At 40.4% G+C, this 9,233-nt stretch overlaps 1 pseudogene; it reads left to right on the forward strand.

The window, feature by feature from the left end:
- The first annotated feature begins 5,552 nt into the window (after positions 1-5,552).
- On the forward strand, positions 5,553-7,696 carry LOC100972185 (small ribosomal subunit protein eS1-like; annotated as a pseudogene).
- Positions 7,697-9,233: the final 1,537 nt, after the last annotated feature.

Here is a 9,233-nt window from a genome sequence, read left to right on the forward strand (position 1 = left end):
TCAGAACTTCTTGAAGTGGAATTTGCTTATATGAATTATACTGTAACTTTTTTTTTTTTTTTGAGACAGAGTTTGGCTCTGCCACCCAGGCTGGAGTGCAGTGGTACGATCTCAGCTCATTGCAACCTCCGACTCCCAGGTTCAAGCAATTCTCCTGCTTCAGCCTCCCAAGTAGCTGGGACTGCAGGCTCATGCCACCACACCCAGCTAATTTTTTGTATTTTAGTAAAGACGGGGTTTCACTGTGTTGCCCAGGCTGGTCTTGAACTCCTGACCTCATGATCCACCCACCTTGGCCTCCCAAAGTGCTAGGATTACAGGCATGAGCTACCACGCCCGGCCTGTAACAATATTTTTGTCTTGCTCTGTCAGCCAGATTGGAGTGCAGTGGCACCATCAGATCTCACTGCAGCCTCAAACTCCTGGGCACAAGTGATCCTTCTGCCTTAGCCTCCCAAGTAGCTAGAACTATAAGCACGTGTCTGGCTAATTTAAAAAAAAATTTTGTAGAGATATCTTCTTGCTATGTTGCCCAGGCTGATCTCAAACTCCTGGCCTCAAGTGATCCTCCCATTTCAGCCTCCCAAAGGATTACAGGCTGGATTACCGGCATGAGCCACCATGCCAGGGCTCATATAAAATTTTATTGAAGATGTGATTATAGTAAAATTACCTGTACTTTTTTTTTTTTAAATTTAAGAGACTAAACTGTTCAGCATTATGGTATTCACTCTAATGGGATTTTTTTCTTTTCTTTCTTTCCCTTCCTTCCTTCCTTCCTTCCTTCCTTCCTCCCTCCCTCCCTCCCCCTTCCCCTCCCCCTCCCCTCCCCTCCCTTCCCTTCCCTCCCTTCTTTCTTTCTTTCTTTGAGACTGAGTCTCACTCTATTGCCCAGGCTGGAGTGCAGTGGCATGATCTCCACTCACTGCAACCTCCACCTCCTGGGTTCAAGCAATTCTCCTGTCTCAGCCTCGCAAGTAGCTGGGACTACCGGTGCATGCCACCATGCCTGGCTAATTTTTGTATTTTTCATAGAGACAGGGTTTCACCATATTGGTCAGGTTGGTCTTGAACTCCTGACCTTAGGTGATCCACCCACCTCAGCCTCCCAAAGTGATGGGATTACAAGCATAAGCCACTGCGCCTGGCTCTAATGAGATTTTAAAATACCCAATTACTTAAGCCTAGAAACCTTAAAATTTTGAAGTGAACAATTATTTTGGATTTAAACATTGAGTCAGTAAAATTTTATAAATAAATGTTTAAAATAATGATTCAGATTTCATTATAGTTAAATGGTAAAAAGGATCACAGAGAACATGTGTGCATGTGGCTGAAGATTAGAGGGTTCACAATAAGAACTACCCTCTCATATCTGGCCCCATCTGCCTGGTTCCCACCCTGCACCTTAATCACTGTTATCAGTTTTCTCTGAATCTTTCCAGAGTTTTCACATATACAAATAGGTACGAATGTATATTCCCCTCCCGTCTTTTTACATAAAAGATAACATTATTTTACACTGAAAAAAACAGGCTGGGTGCGATGGGCTCATGCCTGTAATCCCAGCACTTGGTGAGGCCGAGGTGGGTGGATCACGAGGTCAGGAGATCGAGACCATCCTGGCTAACATGGTGAAACCCCGTGTCTCCTAAAAACACACAAAAAATTAGCTGGGCATGGTGGCACGCATCTGTAGTCCCAGCTACTCAGGAGAATCGCTTGAACACGGGAGGCCGAGGTTGCAGTGAGCCAAGATCGTGCCACTGCACTCCAGCCTGGGAGACAGAGCGAAACTCCATCTCAAAAAAACAAAAAAAAAAAACAAAAACAAACTTTATATATTCTGAAGATTTTTTCATATCAGTATATAGAGCTTTCTTATTGTTTTTGAATTTTATTGAAGATCTGCAAAATATCCCATTTAATAAATGTAGCATAATGTATTTAGTTAATTTATTATTAATGGACATTTAGATTGTTTTCCAGTCTTTTACTAATACATTGTTTCAGTGGATAATAACCTACGCGAGTATATCTATAGGATAAATTCCCAGAAGTGGATTTACTTAGTCAAAGGACTTACACATTTATAGTTTGGATAGATTTTGCAAATTGCCCTCCATAAGTGTTTTACTAATATATTCTTCCACCAGCAATGTAGGAGAGTGCCTGTTTCCCCACAGCTTTGCCAACAGTGTGCATTTTCAAACCTAATAGCTGAGAAATAATTATGTCAGTGTAGTTCTGATTTGCAATTCTCTTATTAGGAGTGAGGCTAGGTATCCTTTTCCATGTCCAAAAAATGTTTTTATTTTCTGTGAGCTGTTCCCACTTTTAGCTCATTTTACTGTTGAATTGGGTTGATAGTCTTTTTCCTATTTCTACTTACAGGTGCTCCTTCTAGATAGGGGAGATTTGCCTTTTGTCTGTGTAAAGAATTATAAGCATTTCCCTCCAATTTATAATTGTCTTTCAATATCACATACAGTATTTTTTGCCATGTAGAATTAAAAAATATTTTTATGTAGTTAAATTTATCAATATTTTCTTTAGTGACTTCTGGATTTCAATTCATAGTAAAAAGAGGCCTTCCCTACTCCAAGGTTATAAAGGAATTCTCCTTTCTTTATTAGTAGTTTTGTCTCTTTTAAAGTTTTATTTTATTTATAATTGACACATAATAACTGTACATATTTATGGGGTACAGCGTGATGTTTCAATGCATGTATACATTATATAATAATCAAATCAGGGTAATTTGCATATCCATTACTTTAAGCATTTGTCATTTCTTTGTGATGATAACATTCAAATACCTCTTCTTCTTTTAGTAGTTTTGTAGTTCTTTTTTTCCTTTCCTTCCTTCTTTCCTTCTTTCTCTTCTCTCTCTCTCTCTCTCTCTCTCTCTCTCTCTCTCCCCTATTTGGGATATTCCTAGTGTATGGTATGGATAATATTTTAGGAAATCAGCTTGTTTCTATCCATGTATTTTCTTTTTATACTTCCCCCATTTAAAGTAAATAGCTGGTTCAGGGTCTCTATAGAACAGAAGGCAGAGATATTATGCAAGACTTTCTGGTTTCTGTTTACAAAAACTTAAGCCCCTGGGAAGATTTAGAGAGTTTGTAGAAAAGAAAAAAGGGAGAAGGAGATTTTCAGGTATAGGTAGAGTGCCCTAGGGAAGTAGGGCAAGGAGGTGGGGTTGGTAGAAAGTGAGGCTTTCCCCCACTACTTCTCTCCAACACACACATACACACACACACACACACACACACACACACACACACACACACACACAGATACATACCCCCACCCCAACACCACGTCAAAAATATCCCCCTCAATAGGAGGAAAACAAGAGACAAATCTGTAAGTTCTTGATATGGTTTGGATTTGTGTCCCTGCCCACATCTCATGTCAAATTGTAATTCCCAGTGTTGGAGGAGGGGCCTGCTGGGAGGTGATTGGATCATGGGGGCAGATTTCCCCTTGCTGTTCTCATGATAGTGAGTGAATTTTCATGAGATCTGGTCGTTTAAAAATGTGTGGCACCTCCCCCACCCCCTTCCTCCTTCTTTGGCCATGTAAGACATGCCTGCTTCCCCTTCGTCTTCTGCTGTGATTGTAAGTAAGTTTCCTGAGGCCTCCTCCTAGCCATGCTTCCTGTACAGCCTGTGGAACTGTGAGTCAATTAAACCTCTTCTTTTTTTTTTTTTTTGAGACGGAGTCTCACTCTGTCACCCAGGCTGGAGTGCAGTGGAATGGTCTCAGCTCACTGCAACCTCTGCCTCCTGGGTTCAAGCGATTCTCCTGCCTCAGCCTCCAGAGTAGCTGGGATTATAGACATGTGCCACCATGCCAGGCTATTTTTTGTATTTTTAACAGAGACGGGGTTTCACCATGTTGGCCAAGTTGATCTCAAATTCCTGGCCTCAGTTGATCTGCCTGCCTCAGACTCCCAAAGTGCTGAGATTACAGGTATAAGCCACCATTCCCAGCCAATTCTTTTCTTTATAAGTTACCCAGTCTCAGGTAGTTCTTCATAGCAATGCGAGAACAGGCTAATACAATTCTAGAGCATCAATGTCCCAGTTTTGGCTTCTTGGCAGCGCCTAGAGAGGAGTAGGATCTGTTGCCTCCAGGCATATGGGATTTAGTCAGTTGCAAAAAAAGATTCCCAAGTCCAAAATATGTTGATGAAGTAGAAGGAACTACTGATGCTGAAGGTGCTGTTTAGACAAGACAATGGAAGACTCAGGGATAACCTGTGTACAGAAGTGATTGATTGCTAGAACAAGCACACCCCAATTTGCCCCATGTCAAAATGCAAAAGATAAGAATCTTAACCTAACTCAGAAGAGATGGGTGAAGGGCTTTAAAAACTAACCTTTTTTTTTTCCACTAGCCCAGGAGAATAGGGGAAATTCATTTTTACATAAAGTGATATTCTTATTTACCTGACCATACTCACTACATATTGTCTTAGTCTGTTCTGGCTGTTATAACAAAAATACCATAAACTAGCTGGCTTATAAACAACCCATTTATTTCCCACAGTTCTGGAGGCTGAGAAGTCCAAGATCAAGGCACCAGCAGATTTGGTGTCTGGTGTAACTGCCAAGTGAGTTCATTGTGCCTTGCTGCTCATATAATCAAGGCAGGGGAATTGCAATAGAGAAAGAGTTTAATACATGTAGAGCCAGCTAAACAGGAGACCAGAGTTTTATTATTACTCAAATCAGCCTCCCTGAAAATTCAGAGGCTAGGGTTTTTCAAGGATAGTTTGGGAGGCAGGGGACGAGGGAATGGGTGCTGCTGATTGGATTGAGATCACTCATAGGGGTATGGAAAACAGTCCTCACGTGCTGAGTCCACCCCAGGTAGGGGCCACAGCAAAGTTGCTGGTCCAGGTGGAGTCATCTGGTAGTCAGAAATGCAAAACTCTGAGAAGACATTGAAAAGGCCAGTCTTAGGTTTTACAATTGTGATGTTATTTACAGCAGCAACTGGGGAAGTTGCAAATCTTCCTGAAAATGCTATACCTCCAGAAAAATGGCTGGTAATCATTGAACTATCACTACATCTTAGCAGAATTTAGGCCCCTCTCATCCTCTGTACTTGGTGGCTTAGCACTAGTTTTACAAAGGTGGTTTAGTTTGGGGAGGGGCTATTATCACTTAAACTATAAACTAAATTTCTGCCAGCATTAGCTTGGCCCATGCCTAGGAATGACCAAGGGCAGTTTAGAGGTTAAAGGCAAGATGGAGTTGGTTAGGTCAGATCTCTTTCACTGTCATCATTTTCTCACTGCTATAATTTTTGCAAAGCTGGTTTCACTGGTGGGGGTCTGCTTTCTGGTTTATAGGTGGTACCTTCTAGCTATGCCCTCACATAGTAGAAGGGAAGAACGCTTGTTTCTGTAACCCCTTATAAGAGCACTAATCCCATTCATGAGGACTCTGTCCTCATGAGCTAATTATCTCCCAAAGGCCCCACCTCCTAATACCATCACCTTGGGGGTAGGATTTCAACATATGAATTTTGGCAGGCCACAAACATTCAAACCTTAGCATATATAGTATGGTCTATAATTTAGGTATGTACTGTTTGTGATTAAACTACTACCTTATTACTCACTAAAGCTGCCAACACTTAAAGTAAAAGATTAGAGAATTCCACTTTTGAGACGTCATGAACTTAGTTCCAGCTTTGTGGGACCTCATATACAAATGTGTCCTTGAATGTTACTGGGCCACAGGTTTGTATTTGTTTTTTATTTTTGGCAGGGGGAGGTGGGTGGTGAAGGAAAGATCAGGTGTACAGAACTGAATTAATCAGAATCATCACTTCTTGGCACACAACTATGATTCTGTGTAACATTGCTCTCCTGTTTGATTTTGTTATTTTTCCCTTCATTCTCTTTCTCATTCCCATTCTCCTCAAAGGTTTCCAATCTAGAGGCTTTTCCCATGCTCACCCATAAAGCCTTGGAACAGCCCAACTGTCACTTAAAAAACTATCTGCTGTTAACTAATATAGATGTTTGTGAAACAAGAAACAGGAGTATAACAAGCAAGTTCCAAAGGGTGTAACGGGAGTTAGATAATTTTCTGGTGGACTTTCTTTGCCTATAAAAATGAAGTTAGTAATAACATGCTTTATATCTAACATAATAATATATAATAAAGAAAAAATTATTTTGCACTAGGCACAGTGGCCCATGCCTGTAATCCCAACATTTTGGGAAGCTGATGTGGGAGGATCGCTTGAGGCCAGGAGTTTGAGACCAGCCTGGTCAACACAGTGAGACCCTATCTCTACAAAATTTTTTTTAAAAAAATTAGCCAGGCAGAGTGGCTTACGCATGTAGTCCCAGCTACTTGGGAGGCTGAGGCAGTGGGGGTGGGGGGCGGTGGGGCCCAGGGGGATCACTTGAGACCAGGAGTTCGAGACTGCAGTGAGCTATGATGGCACCACTGTACTCCAGCTTGAGTGACAGAGTGAGACCCTGTCTCAAAAAACAAACAAACAAACAAAAAACCCAAAACCCCCTTTGGCTCTCTGAGCAGCACCATGGCAGATGGCAAGCACAAGTACCTTAGAAAAGCGGCAAAAAGGGAGCCAAGAAGAAAGTGGTTGATCCATTTTCTAAGAAAGATTGGTACGATGTGAAAGCACTGGCTATGTTCAATATATGAAACATTGGAGAGATGCTGGTCACCAGGACTCAAGGAACCAAAATTGCATCTGATGGCCTCAAGGGTCATGTATTTGAAGTGAGTCTTGCTGATCTGCAGAATGATGAAGGTGCATTTAGAAAATGCAAGCTGATTACTGATGATGTTCAGGCAAAACCTGCCTGACTGACTTCCGTGGCATGGATTTCACCTGTGACAAAATGTGTTCCATGGTCAAAAAATGACAGACCATGACTGAAGCTCATGCTTATGTCAAGACTACTGATGGTTATTTGCTTCAGTTATTCTGTATTGGTTATACTAAAAAATGCAACCAATAGATATTCACCACCAACAGGCTCGCCAGATCTAGGAGATGATGGAAATCATGACCCAAGAGGTGCAGACAAATGACTTGAAAGAAGTGGTCAATAAATTGATTCCAGGCAGCATTGCAAAAGACATACAAAACGGTTGCCAATCTATTTATCCTTTCCATGATGTGTTCATTAGAAAAGTAAAAATGCTGGCCAGGTGCAGTGGCTCACACCTATAATCCCAGCACTTTGGGAGGCAGAGGCAGGTGGATCACGAGGTCAAATTGAGACTGTCCTGGCCAACATGGTGAAACCCCATCTCTACTAAAAATACAAAAATTACCCAGGCATGGTGGCATGCACCTGTAGTCCCAGCTACTTGGGAGGCTGAGGCAGGAGAATCGCTTGAACCCAGGAGGCAGAGGTTGCAGTGAGCCGAGATCATGCCACTGCACTCCAGCCTGGCAAGAGTGAGACTCTGTCTCAAAAAAAATAAAAATTAAAAATGCTAAAGAAGTCCAAGTTTGAACTGGGAAAACCTACAGAGCTTCATGGTGAAAGTAGTGGTTCTGAGAAAGCTACTGGACATAAGACAGGTGCCAAAGTTGAATGAGCTGATGGATATGAACTCACTGGTCCTAGAATCTGTTTAAAGTTCAGACTTTTAATAGTGGCAAATAAAAAGTTCTATTTGTGGAGAAAAGAAAAATGATTTTATAATGTTTATTATTTTAAAGAGAAAAGTTCTGTAAGTATTACATCATGTTCAAATATAGAATAAGCTGAAAAAAGCAGAAATCTTTGCATATTAATAGAAAAATCTCAGAAGTCTTTATTTATTGGCAAGTCAGCTACTCTAAGGTTGTGAGGGTAACTTACTGACCTGAAAAAACACATTTTAAACCAATGTGAGATGTGGCTAATTGACTAATCAAAGTAGGAAAGACCCAGATGACTTTTTAGAATAATTCAGATCAGAGTGGATATTGACAGGGCAGATGGTGAATGGCATTGAAAGACAATGCCTTAATTTACTTACACTTTGTTTTCTAGTTTCTGTAATTTTAATTAAAGTGAGTAGAAATAAAATTTTGTCTAAGCATTTTTTCTTCCCAATATGAAAGGTGTTGACACATCATATCACTGAGTTGGAAAGATAAAGACAAGGGAAAGGATTAGAATTTGGTGTGAATTAACACATCACAGGGCTCTTGTGTCTGTAAAAGGTGAGGAAACAAACACATGTGTTAATGTAACTCCAACTGCAAAGGAAGGCTGTCAAGGCATGTGGGTTTGCTTGGCCAAAAGCTGTTGATTCCAAAAATGTAATTTCATTTGTTGGATTTTATTGTAATTAACACAGGGAGTTGCACTAGCTCAGAACTCTTATCTTTATTATCTTGGGAGAAGAATTATGAAATGTGTGCACTTACAAAATAGAATTCGTATTTTGCAGAGGGCTATAATGCTAATGGGTCTTGGGAACCTTCTGGGATTATGAATTCAAGTTTACAATTAGGGTTTCTGCTTTGCAATCTCAAATGTGGTTTACCTGGAACAGTTAGCATTTCATCTTAAATGGTATTTAATAGAACTTGGGAGCTCTTCAGAGCAGGAACTTCAATTTTTGTTGTTGTTGTTACCTATTGCAAAGCACTAAATTCACTGCTAGAGAAAACTAGCAGTTACTTTTATGTGTACATCTAATCGTTCTTTACAATCAGATAGAGATCATCTCTAACATTTAACAAACAATTCAAAAAGGCATAAAGTTTACCTCATTAATGTGTGTAGAGGATTCACTACTTTAATAATTAAGCAAAATCTTTGATACTTGTATGAAGAGAAGGTAGACAGGATAAACAACAGGAAAACTAGTTTATGGATTTCTTTAAATAGTGGATAGGGACAATTCATTCCCTCAGATATTTGTAATAAAATTTTAGAACCAGAAAATATCTACCTAGGAATACTAACGCTCAAACTTTAGCATGAGATTGATCTGCAGGTCTGAGCTCAGCTAACAACTTGTATACTGTCAAAGCAGAGACTGCCCTTTCAAACCTCTCCTTGGGAAACTAATTAGCAGAATAATAAAAAGGCAAGATCAACTCTTGTCTTCCTTGTTGGGGATATAAAAAAACAGTAGTTCTAATTAGCAATAATTAAAATTTAATTAAGAAGCTCTTTGCAATCCTCCTCCCTGCTTCCTGAACTAGTGCTTGCCAGCTCTTGG

The sequence above is a fragment of the Pan paniscus genome, chromosome 15 (genome assembly GCF_029289425.2).
Source record: "Pan paniscus chromosome 15, NHGRI_mPanPan1-v2.0_pri, whole genome shotgun sequence".
Taxonomy (NCBI): domain Eukaryota; kingdom Metazoa; phylum Chordata; class Mammalia; order Primates; family Hominidae; genus Pan; species Pan paniscus.